Source organism: Amblyomma maculatum, chromosome 1 (genome assembly GCF_055883805.1).
Source record: "Amblyomma maculatum isolate TAMU_Amacu chromosome 1, ASM5588380v1, whole genome shotgun sequence".
Classification (NCBI taxonomy): Eukaryota; Metazoa; Arthropoda; class Arachnida; order Ixodida; family Ixodidae; genus Amblyomma; species Amblyomma maculatum.
Window position 1 is genome coordinate 345,133,537 of NC_139344.1, and position 19,893 is coordinate 345,153,429.

Below are 19,893 nucleotides of genomic sequence, written 5' to 3' on the forward strand. Positions count from 1 at the left end.
CTCAAAAACAGAGAAAGTTGCTCACGCCTTATATTAAGGGAATAGAGTGATGAAACCCTTGCCAATTGAGCTCAAGCCCCAGTGTCAGCGCCCCCCCCCCCCCTCCCCCTCCCCCTACTCAACATGGTAACGAGCCCAAAATAATTCACGAAAATATAAAATTCAAACTCCTTTAAAGTGTTATATTGGGGCCCTGGACTGAGGGTACCACTCCTGGTCCCTCAATATGTAATCGCCATATCAGAAAATAAACATTTTTCACTCACTGGTGGTCATTCCTGAAAAACAAGGTGCATTTATTTAGCGAAAAACTTGAAAATATATGGCACGCATTGTAGAGCAACTTTTCTGTGCTATAATTGCGTCGATTTCAGGCATAGTTATACAAAATATATTTCTGTAAGAGATTGATGACTGCACTATTCTCAGCGCGTCAAACACGCAGGGGAGCAAAGTACTCGGGCAAAAGAGGCGTTATCACTGGGCGCGCGAATATTTTTGAAGACCAGCCGCTGCCATAGTGGAAGTACAGTTCCCAATATTCTTCATGAAATTCTAGTATTACCAGCATTCTAGTTTCCCTGAAGAAGAAAGGGTCAGAAGCAAATGGGGAGAAAGAAAACGCAAGGTTTGAAACAATTTTTTCTTGCAGACAGCCCACATGAAACTGGCATAAAAATTAACCTCACACTTCCATGATCCTAGAGACGTTTTTCACATGATCCGTACAAGAGAGAGCGCATTTCACTTTCGAGTGTAATGAAAACAGACGATGTAAACATTTAAACAGACCGGGCAGCTTTCCCTACACCCTTCACTACTGTGACCACAACACCAAGCAATTCAAACGCCGCTACAACGCCGCGAAAACCACACAACAGAAGGCAAATGCAGGATGTACGAATTAAAGAAATTAACCGGGAACAGCGAGAGGAACGCGGCAGGCGCAGAAAGCTTCCATCGGCCCGGTGAGCCCACGGCCTCCACGCCATGGTGCGATGGGCTCCAGGTGAAGGAGAGCGCATGCGCGTGGCCCAGGCACGTTTGCGCCCGCGCTGCCGGCCCGTGCGCAGTGCAGTGGTGCGAGCTGTGGGCCGAATTGATTATGCAAATCAGATTCCTCCTTCCTCTCCTCTGTCGTTGCCTCTGCGTGGCTCTGGCGCTACGGCGTTCGCGCCCGCCCTTCACCTCGAACGTGCTCCGACGGGAAATCCGGGAACAGAAGCAAAAAAAAAAAGGGAAAAGATGCGAACGTCAGAGAAAACGGGTAAAAAAGGAAAAGGGAAGAAATCGAAGCGCACAGAAAGCGAACAGCTCCGCGATAGGGAGCGAAGCACCGCTCGCAAACCACACGAAACGAAAGTCCAAAAATCAGACGGAGCAAGGGAGAGTCGACGACGACGTGTGTGTATACCAGGAAGTCTCAGAGTGGATGTAAAGAGCGAGTGGGATTGTCGCTCGAAAAGGGGGATAGTAACGGAAAGGGGGTAAAAGCGGGAGGTTGAGGAGGAGAACTTTGGCTAAGAGGGGACGCCGACGCCGCGAGCGGTTAGGGAACGGGAGTGGAAACGCACGGGGAAAGAAGGGAAGAATGGGGAGAAGGGAGTGCTCGCCTTCATTTCGCATCTCAAACATGAAATGGGAGCGCGAGACTGGCGCTGCATGCTGATGAGGGGCGCGTTGGGCGCTGTGTGCCCCGTGGGCGACGGGATGGGTCGACTTCACGTGCCGAGGAGGACGAGGGATGGTGGGGATTCGCGCATACAGGGAAGATGGGGAGCTAGCTGGATCGTCACAGGAAAAAAGGAAATAAAGCGGGAAGACGACGACGACGTGCGGCAGCGCGATGCCGAAAGATGGAGGCGGCATGGAGCAAAAGGATCCAACTGAGATGAGATGAAGGAATATAAGAAAAGAAGTGGCCACAGCTAATACGAGTACCGAACTGGGTGTTTTGTTCCCTTTTCTTTTTTCCGTATTTTCGTCTCCCATACAGCGCAGTATTGCAAAATGCGCTCAAAGCACCCCTCCGAAGAACATATGCCGGCGGTCTTGAAAACAAATATAGTTGGTTAGTTCCAGCATAAAGTTTCTGAAACTGTGATCATACGAGTATTTCACTTCAGACACCCAACATGAAGAAAAGCGAGGGTCGTAGCAACATCGGAAACGCAAGGGGAGATCGTTTCGAAGACGGCAGCAGACTCTGCTTCCCTTCCGTGCCGCGACAAATTGTTCCCCCGCTAAGGTGCTACCAAATCTATGGCGCCAGAGCGTGGTACCCTGAATTTGCAGACCTGGCAGACACATGGGAGTGAATCAATCGATGACACGAAACACAATGCCTTCTTTCGACTTTAAGAGGGAGAGGTTATGAAGGTCGCTTTATGAAGCTTTTTCTCTTTTCTCCGAGCTGTTCCCTTTAGTGCCTTCTCCAGATCAGCTGCAGAGACTATGTCTTGAGTTTGGCTGATGAACTGTTGTAACGATAGCGCCCTCAACATCTTTGCCAGGTTTCACATAAATGTTGGTGCCCCGTGTGCCTCGTTCCTCGTGCTATACCTCTGACGCAATCCGGTGGGGCGCGCAGTGGGAGCTAGACGCCGACGCCTCTTATAGGTGCGCCACATTAAGTTCTGAGACTGCACTCTCGCGAGTTTCAATCGCATTTCGCCAGTCGTTCATTCTTCAAAATGATATTCATGAAGAAAGAGTAATTCTTCTTCGTGGGCGTATCGGAAGACTTCAGTTTCGACATAGATCCAATACAGTCGACAACGTCACGAAACCCACGAAAGAATCTGTTCAGCGTGCAGCACAATATAAATTAAATTGCACCATGTGCACGCATTTCCCTCACTGCAAAGTAGCTATGCGTACAAGAAATAGACCCGGCGGAGAGCCAATAAGCGATGATTCCAAACGCATATAACTTCGGATGTAGGGATAGATACTGTCAGTTTACAAGGCTACGATTAGATGTCCCGTTTATGACTTAAAATCACTATAGGAATTTCAAATGTTCTGCATCCCCGAGTGATTTTCTATATATGGCTGCCGTAAAGGGCTATTAAGGACGAAGTTAGCATTTTAAGGTCAGACTTCGAAACAAGGAGAAAAAGTCAGGCATGATAATTAACATGTTCGCGAACAATTTCTCAGGACTGCCTATAGCTTTCGCGAGATGAAAAGTTTAAAACAACTTCGTTAAGTTACAGTGTGCGCTAAATACGTGCGACAGATGGCGATAGTGTCCGAATGGCCATTAAAGCTTAGCGTTATACGCATCCTCCTCACTTTCTCATTAAATGGCCAACTATGAACCTCGCACAAAAGCAACCATCACTGAACCCGTTATGTATCAAACTAGCGCTTATTACTAGCCGTGTGGTGGTGTAAGTATACCTGTGAGTTTATTGCTCCTTAGAAGACTCGTAGACCCTACACCATATGCGTGTTTACCGCTGTCCTATACTCCGAGCAGAGCAGAAAAGTTCAAGTGAGGCGCATTACAAGAAGAAAAAATATACAGAGGCTTATAGGTAAGCAGGAGCACTGCAGCGTTCCATAATCGATTCTGAATTGAACGTTTAACGCATTGACGAGACTCACAGCATGAGCTTGGCCACCTTTCTGCGTCGAGTCACTTGAGACGAGAATACTTGAATTACTGTACGTAGACAAGGCTTAAGCAGGTAAAGCATCTCATTCTGTTTGAAGCATTTAGCATGGACGCCGACGGCAGAGTACGTTTTTCCTTTGCAATTTCCTTTTATTTTTTCACCATTCAACAACACTCTTTCGACACTTTCTCACTGAGATTTGCTAAAAACTTCAGATCCTGGCAACGACAGTCACAATACAATACACTACAATACAATACAATACAATACAATACAATACAATACAATACAATACAATACAATACAATACAATACAATACAATACAATACAATACAATACAATACAGTCGCTATTATTATCGATGGTTGTAAAAAGAAAGGAACGTAAGGAAGTAAAGAAAGCCCCGTCCTCTCTCGAGCCTCCGTTTCTTCACCGCAGACCATCTTTCCTGGTGCGACGTAGCAGTTGTCCTGGCTTCGACGGCGCCCTCTGGTGCTGCTGCTACTCGGAGGGAAGCGGCACGCCAGCGTTTATTTCTCGCCTCGTCGTTCCCAAAAGTCTCTGTCTCAAGTCGTTAAAGTAAGGATGGAATCGGAGCCAACTCGAAGCGGCAAGCAAAAGAACTCGCCCCATCGATCGGAGAGACGCGCTTTCCCTCCTTCTCTATCCTCTCTTCTCTTTCCAATTCACATCTTTTTTTCCCTATACAAGCTCCGGGTTTTTCTCATATCTTTTCTTCAATGTCCTTCTTTCTTCGACTCGATATCCCGATGTGTGCGTTTTTTTTTTCTGTCTTTTTATTTGCGACACCCCCGCCTACAGCATTCATTTGCACACATTTGTGAGGCACTCCCGCACCACGTATATAACGTTCAAGCGCCTTCCACACTCGGGGAAGTCAGCCTCTTGCACTGCTGCGCAGTCTTCTTAATTCTTTTTTCTTTTGTTCGAACTGTCTGTCTGTGCTTCTTCTCGTCTTCTTACCCCTCCTGCGACCCAACTCAACAGCCCCCCGACTTTTTTTTTTCCCCCCACTTTATTTTTCTTTTAATCAGAGGTTGTAAACAACGCGGTGCTGATCCAGACTTTGAGAGAAGGGCTTAACTGACTCATAAGCGAATATTTGAGCCTCCGACTTCCGAGCGTGTTTCCCTTCTGCATTTCCGTGTGCTCGCCGAGCACTTCAAAATGCCTCGGACCCAAACTGCGACAGAGCAAAAGCAATCGTTCGCTTCATGGTATATGCGTCTTGAACGACATGATTTGCTAGAGGTCTGTAAGCATCCTATAAAACCACGAAAAATTCGCGACTACGTCAGGTGTATTTTTTTTTACACTACGTAGCTTTACTGTTTAATATGCATATTAAACGCTGCAAGATGTTTTGGCTATAATTGTACCTTGACAAATAAATGAATAAGTTAAGGAACAAGTAGTGCATATAGCTAGAATATGAATCATTATACGCCTCCGTATAAACGATTGCGTTTTGGTGTAATTTGCAGCGTTGGTTTATATCCGAGGCTGGCTTGTCAGGGCCACCTTTTAAAATTGTAATCCCCCAAACTTTCCGAGTTTCTTAATAAGATGCGCGTTAGATGATGGCACTGCACTCAGGTTTCCTTTGTTTAGTATTTTTTCTTCTGCATGAGAAAGCTCTGGAACAAAACTGTCTCATTGGTACCGTGTTTGGTCGAAAGAAACTGAATATTAAGGTACCCATACCTTTACTTCTGAAACAATAAATTTATACTTTTCAGAAATAAGGAAAACTGCAATTCGCGCCCTAATGGAATATCTAAGAGAGGAATGGTTTATTCCGCGATATTTTCTTCTGTTAATAGTTCTTTTTATCGCTCTGAGATTTCAACGCAGCAGTGCGATATTAGAAAACAATTTCGACGGTTTGTCGATCCGGAAAAATTTACAGAATGGACGACGGAAAGGACGCAGAAGGAAAGGCAGGAAACCCTTAACGATCATCCTCAGAACGGGTTACTTCCACCGGAGGCAGCGTAATCGAGTCAAAGAGAACATATGCAAATTGACCTATATGCACTGTGCAACGCTCGCGACATACTTAGCTTTCATACGCCCTCTCGGCACGCCGGAAAGTGTAAGTCGTATGAAAAATTCAGAACTTGGCCGACTTCGCTCCATTAGTCGGCGGTTTAGTTCGAGCTCAAAATGCTGGACAAATAGGAGCACACAGCGCTCTAAAAACATGTGTGCACGATATTGGGGAAAATGACCGGCTACGAAGCATTTTTGTCGCATCTTCTGTAGCTCTTTCGGTTATTCTATAAAACCTGTACCGCGGCTTAAGAAAAATATATATTTTTTTATGCGCACAATATAAGAAAACATAAATATGAGAAGAGTGGATTCTGTATAGTGTGACTACTTGGGAAGGGGTGACAATTCCTGGTTCCTCTTGAAGCCGGAGATCTAAAACTGACTTTGCAGCGAGACAGCTTAAGTGGGAGCAAAGAGGAACCCAGAAAAGGTATCGAAGTATGACTGAAGCTGTAGGTTGATTCCATCATATCGAGATCCGCGCCTATATATATCGTTATCGTGCGTATGTGCGCGCGCGTTTGTGTGTATGTGTACACGTGTGAGTGTGTGTGTGTGTGTGTGTGTGTGTGTGTGTGTGTGTGTGTGTGTGTGTGTGTGTGTGTGTGTGTGTGTGTGTGTGTGTGTGTGTGCGTGCGTGCGTGCGTGCGTGCGTGCGTGCGTGCGTGCGTGCTTACGTGCTCTGATTAACGCAGGAAGAGACGTGTCCCCTTTCTCTCAAACAAGGAACAATGTTGCAAAACGAGGCTAGAAAAAGCAGGCGGCCCTCCTCAATGAATCCTTATCGTCCTACGGGAGAACCTATTCTTTCCACTTCATGCGGCTGTTATCGCAGAGGTTTGTTGCATGGTCCACATTAACGTGCGTATTTCCATAGACGCTGCTAAACAGCGCTTAAGGCTCCCTCTTGTCTAAATAATGTCCTTATTATTCGTCGGCTGGATGCCATAGTTTTCGACAGCTGCCCATGCTTCCTGGGACAAAATGGTTTTCGTTAATTACACCAGGTAAAACTTTAATATGGTGCGCATAGATCCCAGAAAGTAAGGGGGAAAATGCAGTCCATCATTGAAGTCCTCCATTCAGACACTATAGCTCTTATAACAGAAGCGGGTAACGGATTTTACCGGTGTACGGGTGATCTGGCGCCCTACAGCCGAGGGCTTATTAGTTCCTGCTTCCCTTTCCAGCTTGCTTCTGTCTTAGATTTCACGTTACCTTGATCTGAAAAGAACTGCTTCCGTCAGTGTATACTGTCAGCCTCATATGCGATGGAGCAATTGGCGGGCAGGTTAATCGCAAGTCTAATCCTGTCTGTAGCTCGCAAACCTCGACCTCAGACCTCTCCACTCAGTCTTTGGCCATTGAAAGTTAGAGCCAAGTAGACATAACATTCGGGTGCTTCATAATAGATCGTCGACACTATAAATGGCCGTCGCTAAGCTTTACCGTTGTATCTTTTTCGCAGTGATGATGGCGGCGTAGTTTGCTTCAAACTCAGCTGCACTTTCAGCATAACAGATGCTCCACCGCTTAATTTGTTATTAACCCCTTCCCGTGGCAGCCGTTGTCACACTATTCCTAGAAAATTCTTAATCTCGTATGTCTACATTGCCGCCTTCGGTATAAATGCATCTTCTTTCTCTTCAGACCATATACGTTACCCAAGATACCGTTCCTTGGGGGTATTTTGCGTGCAATATTATTTAAGAACTACAGAGCAGGACACAATTCTTGAACGCTTCTGTGAGCGGAGAAATACTTCGAGCTTCTTGCTCACCTGGAACTGCCATCGACATCAGACAGAGTAAGGCACTTTGCTGTATATGTGCAAATGTAATCGCATTCAAATTGGAGCCAAATGCCGCTGTTCGCTTGCTATGTCCCCCGTGGCACAAACTGAAACTACGCACAGTAGCACTGGGGCATTGACATGGGAGTGCTCGTGTTATACTGAGTCGCGTGCCGTGTATGTTGGTGCCGGCCGGCGGCTTCCGATGAAGCGCAACGTCCTCACGATGGGGGCAGTCGCGTTGCGGCGGAGGCCGACAGTTGGTTAGCGTGCCGTCTCCATGGTGACGACCGGTGCCGGGAGTGAGCGGGCGCGCGCCGATCGAGTCGGCAGGCAGTGCTCGATTAATCGTCCGGCCCCGTTTTAACGCCGTTAATATGCTAATTTGGATCGGCTGCGAGCGTCCTTTCATTGCGCGCACGCTATATCGCAAGCGCCGGCGCGCCTATACACACACAGACATGCATAGAGAGACGGCTGAAGACCGTTGTTTGCTCCTTTCTTCTTTCTTTCTTTCTTTCCTTCCTTCCTTCCTTCTTTGCTTCTTTCCTTCCTTCTTTCCTTCCTTCTTTGCTTCTTTCCTTCCTTCTTTGTTTCCTTCCTTCCTTCCTTCCTTCCTTCCTTCCTTCCTTCCTTCCTTCCTTCCTTCCTTCCTTCCTTCCTTCCTTCCTTCCTTCCTTCCTTCCTTCCTTCCTTCCTTCCTTCCTTCCTTCCTTCCTTCTTTCCTTCCTTTTTTGCTTCTTTCCTTCCTTCCTTCTTTCCTTCCTTCTTTGCTTCTTTCCTTCCTTCTTTGCTTCCTTCCTTCCTTCTTTCCTTCCTTCTTTGCTTCTTTCCTTCCTTCTTTGCTTCCTTCCTTCCTTCCTTCCTTCCTTCCTTCCTTCCTTCTTTGCTTCTTTCCTTCCTTCTTTCCTTCCTTCTTTGCTTCCTTCATTCCTTCTTTCCTTCCTTCTTTGCTTCTTTCCTTCCTTCCTTCCTTCTTTCCTTCCTTTGATTCTTTCCTTCCTTCTTTCCTTCCTTCTTTGCTTCCTTCCTTCTTTCCTTCCTTCCTTCCTTCCTTCCTTCCTTCCTTCCTTCCTTCCTTCCTTCCTTCCTTCCTTCCTTCCTTCCTTCCTTCTTTCTGTCTTTCTTTCTTTCTTGCTTGCTTGCTTTCTTTCTTTCGTTTATTCAATAATGCCTATTTAAAGACTCATTCGTTCGTACCATTCCGCTCATTCTCGCAGTTCTGCCAACGAAACGAAGAGGTGCAGTGACCCTGAAGTCAATGCAATGACGTGATCGTATGCGCCAGCGGCATCCTGACGTTACGGCAGAACTCATTCTTGCACGAGGACCTATAGTACTTCGTGCTTCGACAAAGCTCGGCCATGTTCGTTACCGAAGTTCTCATAACGACTGCTCAAATATAAACGTTCACAACCCGGTATTTGGGAAAGCAAGCTTGTTGAGGTTTAAAAATAAACGGGTATCGTTTTTGCTGATGGTCGTTTCTTCTTCGGCCCTTTTCAGCGAGCATAGGTGGGATGTCCTGCACTCACGTTTACCTTGGCGAAAGCTAACGAGCATCGTCACGAGCAATAGCGCTCAAGAACTCGCCGGTGCATCGGCCGGTCTTACAGCAACACATCAGAGAAGGTAAACTTACCTCGACGTAATTCGGACCACCTTTCGGAACGAAAAAAGAAATAATAGTAATAATAAATATAGGCGCGTCATTGAAAACGGTCGGCGAAAACCTCGCTTGTCTCATAACGTACTTTGCATACGTTACACGCACCCGAAACAGTAGCACTTTGTTTCTCGGACTCGAGATAAAATTTTGGGTGCCCAAGGTGCCAAATTTTGGGAGTGAGCAATCCCGATTTAGAGATCCTCACTGAATTGGCCAAACTCGAATTTGTTTAGATATCAATTTTGGTCACATCCTGCCAGGCCAAATTTTAGGTGTCCATGGGGCCAAAATTTGGGAGTGAGCAATCCCGATTTAGAGATCCCTACCCAAGCCTGAAGAAGACCTCATTAAGAGCTCATCGTTCATAGGTGTCTTGTCACGATTACTATCTCACACCACTATAATCCATCTACGCAAGGGCTCTCGACGTGCGTGCGTGTATACAGAGGTGCGGTGTGTCGCGTATTGGTAAACGATCGACATCCGTGCACCATGGCAAGCCGAATCCATGACGCGCTCTGCAGAACCGCCACCATGCAGCGCTCAACACTAAGGGTCCGGCTTGTGGACACGTGCCTCGCGTTCCATTAATTATTTATCGACTGCAGCTGCGGCGGCCCAAGCTTCAAGCAGCGATTTACAAGTCGATCTCGCGGCGGGAATTCGACGTCGGCTTCCCCTGTGATCCCCGGTTGCAGCGCGCTGAACTGAAAACAAAGTCGAGGCGGCGGAGAAATATTGATTGCCGGCTGAAAAGAACGCAGCTCGGAAAGGAAGGAAGGCTAATTAAAGAAGATAAAAAAGAAAACGGAGCGGACAGAGTGAAACGTCGCACGGCGGAACTGGCGGCCGACGCAAACAGGAAATGCGAGATTATTTACGGCCGTCCTAGTACCCGCCAGGTGTCGCCGTGTTTGTTGCTTGGGACAACTTCGTCGTCGCCCCTTGCATACACTGGCGCCTTCGTCCTATTTTTTTTTTTCTAGCCTTCTCTCTCTCTCTCTTTCAGGAAAAAGAGAATTGGTTCCAGGACAGCGTTCATTCATGAATTATTCCAGGAACCCACCTCAGATACGTTTCTTTTTTCGTTGCACGCACTACAGCTACTTCCCACACCTTCAGCTCCAAATTCCAACACACACCTATATAACAGGTGTGTGTTAGAATTTCTCGATTGGTAAGTATATCACGAAATGTCGCTGCACGGATCGCACCTGTTTCATGTCTGCGTGGTGACGTGTGCGTGCCGAAACCTAAACCAGGAAATCTAGTCATGCGGCTTTAACTACGCACTAATGGAAAGGAACACTAATACCGTTTTTTTATTGTTTTGTTTTTTTCCGGCGCGGATAGGCGGCTGTGTTGCTGGGAAAATTGCAGTGGTAAGACGCCCGACTACTGTGCCGGAGTTCCCGGGTTCGAACCCGACCGCGGCGGCTGCGTTTCGATGGAGGCGAAACGAAGTGGCGTCCGTGTGCTGTGCGATGTCAGCGCACGTTAAAGATCCCCAGGTGGTCGAAATTACTCCGTAGCCCTCCACTACGGCTCCTCTTTCTCTCTTTCCACTTTCATTCCCACCTTCCTCCCTTCCCTTACGGCGCGGTTCGGGTGTCCACAGAGCAAGTGTGACAGCTCCTGCGCCTTTCCCTTCCTGTGAACCAATTTAACTTTTAAGCTCCGTAAGTACGTCGTCGACTTGCCTCAGGAATCCGCCAGTGGCGACGCTACGAGTACTTTGCTTTTACGGAATTTTCTGGTTTACAACAGCTTTCATTTCGGTAAGGCTGGTATATTTGCTATTGTGTCACGCCAACCTACCAGTTTAGCCTTGCTTAGTATTCCTCTTCAGTGTCCTTTTTAGCCACTCTATGAGTTACCCCGGATAGGCTGTAGGCGCTGTACGGTATGACAATAGCATATGTTTATCGCAGTATTTGCACTCCTGGCGAGAATCGTAGCAGAGCCCCAGAAGGATATGGTGGCATAACAGGGTTCAGAACGATAATGCCTCGTGTCGGGTTTGCGCACACAGCACGCGCCATCCTACTTTAGCCTCCTTTCTACTTTCGCGGGACGGCGTAGATGGGTGCTATATATACAATCCGCAATGTGGAGAGGAACATTGAGCAGAATCACCAAGAGAAACGAGCCGAAACTGGCCCCCTTAGCTCAAAGCTTCAACAGAGAATTAGCCATTCCGTGGTCAATTGTGATTTTGAAGCTGATATACTAAGTAGGAGTACTGGTAGCAAAGATACCAGTACAAAGAAACTTCTGCTTGCATATGTTTTTTTTTTTTTCCTAATAGCGGCTGGAAGAGGGCCCCGTGACGGTTTCCCAGCAATGGTGTGCCACATTTGGCTGTCAGTTAGCTGAATCATCTAATTTGAAGCTCATCCCTCATCCATAGTCATGTGGCGGGAAGATTGAGGTTGTGCCGCACAAGGTTTAAAAAAAAAAAAATCAAAGCATAATACAGAAAACAAATGTCCGTTCTGTAGGACGTATCTTTCTCGTTTGTAATTTTTGCCAGTCCATTATCAACATGTTTCCTCTTCGTATTATTATTATTAAAGGTATTATTATTATGCCTCAACATGGGCGCTGACAGCTCATGTCGTATCCTGTATGTGTGAGTATGGCCCGACAATGAAAGCAAGTGGTTCCAACGATTTCTTTCTTTTTTTTTTTTTAGTTGAGGCAGCCAGAGCGACAATCCATTCTGTCATCAAAAGTGAGCTCAGTTTTGTTTTAATTTTCTCAATTGGCAATGTAAGTTAGAAATGGTGAACGTCAAATATGCGCATTCGTAATCTCATTGAGAGGGATTTTTCCCAATAAGTGCATATTAATAACGTGGCGGTTCTCTGAACATAAAATTCCCTGCTTGGTCAGTGCAGTGATGACGTCCTAGTTTGTGTCGTCCTTTAACAACCTTTGCGAAGTTCATCTTAATAAAGGAATGATCTTGCTGAAAAGTAAAAGTCGTTGAGAAGGAGTCCGGCTACTGCCCTCTCGGGTAAGGCGAGATCGCTATCTCCCCACGACTGAGAAGTGTTTGTTAAGGCGGATAGTAACATTGGAGAGCATCCACAAGTGTGTCCACTTAGTTGAAATTAAGACCACTAAGCAGCAATACATAGTTTCTAATAATTAAGACTAATTGTTGACGTTAATTAAGACTATTAGCAAACACGGAAATTTATCGCATCAACTCTCAAGGATAATTAGGCACCGCAGTTACGGTACCGTTCGAACAGTTAAAAGGTTGATTGAATGTAACACTGGAGTTGAGGTCCTGTGAGGCATACACTATTCACTGTTTTTATGCACGTCACGTGACCGCGCGCAGTTTACCCGCGACGTCATATAGCCACCAGCTGGCTTGTCATCATAAAAGATTAAATTTGCAGGTTATCGGTCGGGCATGCGTGAATTCCAAGCAGTAACCCTTGCATTAAATGCTATAAGTATTGTGCCAGAAAGCAAGAAATAAAAATAAACAAAATCAAAATTATTATTAGTTTCACGGATTATGCACATTAACTATACACGAAACATGAAGAACACATAGACCTTTCTAACTCTTCTGATGGCAGTAACAAAACATATCGGTTGTCCTCTCGCACATGAATGGCGCCGAAAGCGTTGTGTGTGTACACCGACCAACGGCAGGGGCGGCGGCGGCGGCGGCGCGGATAAGAGGTTTGATAGCGCCGGATCTGTGTCGAGCTCGGCCATGTCCGTGACCGGACTCCGCGCGGCGTCTCCTTCGATGCCGGTCACGCCGCGCACCACTTTCGCGCTCTGTGACGTCATGCGGTCGCCACGAAGAGGAGGAAACAGCGCCTTTCCGGGGGCCTCCTCCCGTTCCAGTTTCGTCAATTGAGTTCGTCACGCACTCCTGCTCATCTGTATACTCAATGAACGCATACGGGATCGACAAGCTATGAAACAGGGCTAAAGTCCTTTGTTCTTGAAATGAATCTCTACTCGTGAGGCAGACTTTGACTAAACTTGAAGGCTGCTGACAAAAAAAGAAGTGAATATGATGAAATGTGTTCGAATTGAAGTAATATGTTACTACTTATAGGCATACACAAAATGCTGATAACCAATTTGACCGAATTGTAAAAACAAAAGTTTTAGAACGTTTGCTTTCAACACTGTTAGATATATTAAGAATCGATAGCTTGTCCTTAGATAATTTTTTTCTCCTGCATTTTGAGACGCTATGTTAATATCTCCACTTTAAAAATGCATAGTGACTGTCGCTGCGAAGTTTCAGAGTGACGAGGCATGTGAAAACAGAGCAAAGCACTGTGCTTGTTCGGCCAAATCAGCTTAATAACGACATGCTTCCCCCCCCCCCCTCCCATTGTTTTTTTCTTTTTTTTTTTTTTTTTAGAACAAAGTAATGCAACCTCAACGCGTAATTTCGTCCTCAGCTTTGGCCTTGGCGCCCGGCGGTCACCTTCCTCAGCAAAGGGCTATAATAACAACTAAGCATTTTAAAATGGAGCCAAAGAATCGGAGTACCTAGCAATGCGTTGCTTGCGGTGCCGATAAAATATTTCAAAGATTAGAATCCATTTTGCTACTACAGTGTGGGGACCGTCGGTAAAGTGTCTAATCGCCAAAGGTCTGTTTCAAGCAGAGGTTCTCATTGATTCCAGTGCAATCTCTAGTTTGCATTCGTATTGTAATACCACCAACTTATCTACCACATCTTTGCCACACATGCGTGCTAAATGACACATAAAAGTGCACAAAGAGCAAACTTAAATCTATTTATTAAAAATCTTGATGCATGACGTAAAACCTTCCTCGCTTCGCAACGCGCCTCCTCCATGATACCTACTCATGAAAGCTTCCATTTAGTTCTTACTATGGTTAGATCTGAAGGGGGGGAGGGGGGGTAAGCGTTCATGAGTACGCAGCTAGCATGTTCATAATTACACCGGAATATTGCCGATAATCTATCCTCCCGCTATGGGCCAATGTATTCTGCGTACGATATAGTAGTGTTCCCTCCAGATTTTATAGTCTTGAAATGCTTTTAGCTCTTACTGGCGCCGACATAATATGGTGTCCGCGAATATATCCCTTGTTGCCACTATACAGCATCTCTACTTTAAATTAGGGTAAATACTGAACATCCTGGAGCGTAACGAAGCTTATAGCATCGCACCTCGGCACGCGCGTTGCCGACAGAAGCGTGAGCGGCGACGCCGGAGGAGCTCGGGTTCGCCGTCCGACATGGAGCATCATCTCATCCCGGTCCTCCTCTCACACTCTCCTCCTCCTTTCCGACCTCGTGCCGCGCACAGAGCCCGAATCTGTCCGCCTCCCGTGACACGTGATGCGGGCCCGGGTCCCGCAGTCAGCCAGCCAGACGGCCAGACGAGGCTCCCTGCCTCTGCGCAGGCGCAGTTCGATCGCGGACGATCCCTCCTGCGCCACTCGCGACGTGGCTACCTCCAAGGAAGCCACGGCTCCTCCACAGCGCTACCAAAGGAGTCCAGGATCGAGAGCGGTAAAAGAGTCGTGACTGTTGTAAAGCGAATTGAATGCGTGCGGGCCCGACCAAAAAAAGTAAGACAGGTCTCCGTAAACATCAACGCAAGTCCTCAAACATCGAGACACATATACCTCGCACGAGTGGTGTTCTCGTCGCTATTGTTTGTATGCTTGTCGCCACTGCGTAACCTGAGGTTCGACGTCTTCGGTGACGGGCACCAAACTCAGTTGCAATGCAACGTTGCTAACACGTCTTTGCGAAACGGCCTTACTCCGCTGTGAGGAGGACGGTAGTGACCGGCCCACTGTACAGTGTTCTTTTCGAGTAGGTGCGATTTCAGAGGATTATCCTTTTTACGTATTCGTAATTTCAGATTCCTACCACTGCTTGATTAAATTCGCTATATATGTTTCTCGTTTTTTCTTTTACCAACTTTGTTGTGTTTAATGCTACCTGTCATTAAAAAATTCTGAGTAAGTCATAATAAATACGTGAGCGCTCGCTCACATGCGCACATACCGACACACCATCCTTCTCCTCTAACGAAAAGGCTAAAATAAGGGTTTATTTGTTCAATTTACATTTTTCATTCTCATAACATCCTCCTCTTTACAATCTCCATACACGCTTATGAGGCATACTTATATTACTTTGAGCTTTCCAGCACTTGGAGATTTTAGGTGTATTCAAATAATGTTTAGCTTCAGTACCTTGTGCTCCTTGACCTTCACGGCTTCAGTCCTTCCTTAAAGAGAATACCAATAAAAGCGGTGCGCGTTTCAGGCGAGCACAGTACGTTTTTCACTATCTGCCAATTTCTGCCCACACATCGTAACCGTGCCGTTTCTAACCCCTGCCCTTTCGTGCCACCAAGTTCTTTACTGCACACTCGTGATTATTTCGGGAACCAGCAGTTTGCTCAATTACGCAACTGAACTGACGCGTGCGAAATAGTCGTGACTCGCACAACACCGAAAGTACCGTCACGACGAAGGAAGAGCAGTGGGTGGAAGAGACGATGCATTCCCTCTGAAGCAAATCAAGAGAAGAGGAGACAGACGTGTTTATTGAATTGGATCGGAGGAACTATTTATTATTTAAACTTCCCACACTTCCAATTTCGGCTTTATACTATTCAGTGGGGCATATGTTTCAGGCCACACTTCGCTCACTCCGCATCAGGGGGCGCTTTTGAAGCTAGCTGCCTTACAGAGCCTTCCATATAGGTGCAAAAATAATAATAAACGAGGTGGAGAAAAGAACTTAGGGAAGGAGCGCACCGCGGTGAGGGAGAGATGCTGGGTGGCACCAGAAAGACTGACTACCCTAAACGACTCCCACGAGAAATTTGCACCGTGGATTCGGGGCGTTTATCACTTCACCAGTGCAGGCGCGTAACGCAGCCCCCCCCCCCCCCCCTTCCTTCCTTTTTGTTATCTGTATTGCTAGTGGATACTTTATTTGATGATATCTTTGTTTCGTTCGGATCCGCTCTTTTCTGTTCTAGTTCTCGGAATATTCGCAAGCTTTACGAAAGTTCGAAGCTGACAAAGTGCACTGAAGAGCGTCATCATGAACCTTGACAGCTCTTCCATCCCTTGCTTGTATAGATGGCAGTATTCTTTTTTTTTTTTTTTCAGAACCGTTACACAGCTTTTTATTTTTCAACTTTTACCGAATCCGCTCTATACGGTTTCTACGCATTTATTTGGTATTATTGGCGATCACTATAGTTGGGAAGAGTTTTCGGATGGAATGCTGCATTGCAGCGCGTCCAAGGCGCTCACAGATCTAAGAAAGATCACACCTATCTTTTTTCGTGGACCGTGAAGTTATTCGGTGTAATAATTTCGGCTGCAATACCGCGCTAGCGACAGAGAGACGCGTTTTCAGCGTTGCTCTGTTACCGCCGCCTCATCGTTCGGTCAAGGGGAGTGTAATTACGCTATATCCCGTTTTCAGCACTAAACAGCATGAAGTGGGATAAAAAAACTGATGAAAATTCCTTTAACGCATCACATTTTAAAGGGTCACAGCGCAGTGGTGCGCTACTACACTGCGATGCCGACTTGCATTGCAAGCAGTGACTTTCTCCTGCTCCTTTCGAAAATTAACGATATCTAACCACACTAAGGATATGACAGTCGTCGCATCACCCTTTCTTTCTCCTCGTTGACTCACCAGCATCCGCAGTACGTTCATGAATATGAAAATGGAGTGTAGTTGCTAGTTCACGTTTGCGTTTCCTCAAGAGGAATGAAGACCAACTAGCTCAGTGTAAATGTTTGCTTCCTGGATATGCCAGTGGCCAGTCTCACTGCGGGGTCGCATGTTTTCTCTTTTACACCAAGAAATGTTACGGGATTGGTTTAGCCATAAGCTCAGCCGTCAGATCGTAATTACTTGAATTAATTATTTTTCTCCTGTCATGGTGGGCAGCCGGTAATTTCAATTAATTTTGTAACTGTCACCTGCCGTGGTGGGCAGGTTTCAATCATGTTTAAACATATTAAACTATTTAAATTGCTTACCTGGCAGCTGACCATCCCCCATGGTGAGCAGGTGGGAAAGTGGAGAATGGATATCCCCACCTCCAATTTCGAGAAATAGGCAATGACAGGGAAAATGCGAGAGGGTAGTGGTAGGTGGCTGCCAATAGGTGACCACCACGAGAAGATGGTTGTTGTGGAACGAGGTTATAATGAGACCGGTGGAATGCGCAACCTGAGGGTGCTTCCACGGCAGAATGGAGGACTGTATGGCTAAAGCAAAGTTAAAACGGCTAACACTCATTCATGCACTAAGCATGGCAAGCCTATCTCCTCTAATTTTTATTTTGTTTCCAGCTCATTCAGTGGAGTCGCACAACGCGCAGCACCTCTAAAGCATATGGTGGCAGAGCCTCGAAAGACGTTTTTACCGCTCTGCTTCAAAGCGCTCCAGGAAAACAAATCCTACGACCAAACCACCGGCTGACGAATTATCACCGCGGCGGTCGCGCGTGCGTATGTGTGTATAAAGGTCTATTCACACTTGCGACTAGATGAGGTCGCGCGACTACCAGTCGCGCGACTAGAGGAGAGGAGCTATGTTCACACTTGCGACTGTCGCCTTCACGAAAAACGAGTTGGGAGTAGGAAAGCTGCAGGGCGCTGACAGCGAACGTCGGTAGCAGCCGCTTGCCAAACACTTCAGCTTTTTCAGGCGAGAACGCCGACGATGAATAGACGGTGTCGATATAAAATGTTGCGCCTGCGTGAAAAACCCATTTCTCAAAAGTTCATAGTACCGGATAGTCCGAATATCTCTCCAATCTCCTCCCAGGCCATATCCTTCTCCCTGCCTTTGAATTCCGGATGCCGTTTGTTGAAAAGGAAGGGGTATTCTTTAATTGCATCGAGAAGGTGCTCGATCGAGTACTCCGGGACCTCGCTGATTGGTGAAATGGTTTGCGACTAGTAGTCGCGCGACTAGAAATTCGAGCAGTGCCCGATCGGCCCACGGCAGTCGCTTTTCGACCGATGCGACCATTTGCGACTGTCGCTTTTCGACCAAAACGGTCGCGCGACCGCTGCTAGTCGCAAGTGTGAACGGGCCTTAAGATGGCATATTTTTGGCCCGCGGGCATCGCCCCGCCACGTAAATAATACACGCCCCGGAGTCGTCAGGGTGGCAGCGGCGATGGCTCCGACGACGCTGCGCCCTCTTCCGCCGCGCGGCGCTCCCAAGAGTCGTGCGCGGGGTGCAAAAGGCGAGGAAGAGAGGGTGCGTGCGGGCAGGCGTTCGGAATTATGCAAATGAGCGCGGCGCGCGCGCGTGCTGCGTCTTCGTTACCGGGCACGCGTACGTACTACGTCGCCACCGCTGGCTTCGTGTACATACGTACACACAGCCAACACAGACACGGGGCGCTGCTGGCGTTTTGTACGAGGCCACGTGGCTTCGCTTTGCGCATGCCCCGGCTGGGCCGCCGCCGAGGGGTCGATTAGCCCCAGCGCCGTGGTTTTCGGACCCCGAGGGTCTCCCCAATTAGCTCGTCTGGCAGCGCCAAGTTGTTCGCGCGGCTAGTATGTAGACGCATACTGTGACTAGCTGTGGCGCTGGTGTTCCGAAGCGTTTGCAGCGATGACGGCGATGTCGCAGTGATGCGTGTGCTATCGGAACATGGGAAGATTACTTGTCGAACTGTTGTGGTGTGAACGGCGTTCCTGCCATCGTCTTTCACGGGAAGGAGTAAGGTGGTTGCTCACTCGCCGAGTAACTAACTGCTCTACCATCCCGGTATATATCACATAGTGTCTATCTTTTTTTTTTTTCTGCCTGGCACAAAACTGTCAATATTCGCTGAGTAAGAAATGAGTAATTTCAGCAAGAAAGTAAGCTTTGTATGAGATTTCAAGACAGAGCAGCTCATGATGGCTTGACGCGAGCTTTACTTCGTTGAGGATTTCGTTTATTGGTATATACCATGGCCTTTTCTCTACATACACAGGTTTCATGCTGGACGTTTCAGTGACACTTATAGAGTAGCAAATGCAGCGCTTCCCTCAATCGTTACTCGTGCGTGATCGAACTCACCACTGACCGCATTTTTTATATTTTCACTTTTCTCTTCTTCCTATATTTGCAAGCTCGAGAACACAATATTCTCATCTAGCATGTGATAAGATTGGCCTTGTTGCCCCGAAGCAATAGAAGAACTCAAGAAATGAGACAGCCACATCACTGTCTTCTTCTACACTGCTGCTGAGCTGGTTGCACGTACCCATAATCGCGCTTTGACAGGTATAACACCACCTATAAATGGGCTTTCAGTAACGAAGCGAAACATTCAGGTACCAGTTATCTGTGATAACAAACTCGAAATCATGTGACTGTTTAAGCAAATAGCGCTAGCCAGTAATGTGCTGGGAGTGAATGACGTAGGATTATATTATACAACACACTTCCTCACGCATGCATTGTCAGATAAGCATATACTGCCGACATAAAAATGTTTTTAACTTTCACACTGATGGTTACGTTGGTTTTATTTTCTTAATGCTCGTAGGGCGGCACATAATCGATAGTACAATAAAATATGCCGGTAAGTTCTTTACAGCAGAAATTCTATATATAGGTACCGAAACGGCGGCGACTTAAATATCATGTCGCTCCTGTGACGCATCGCCAGAATTTCTCCACAGCGTTATGAGTGAACACAAATAGCAT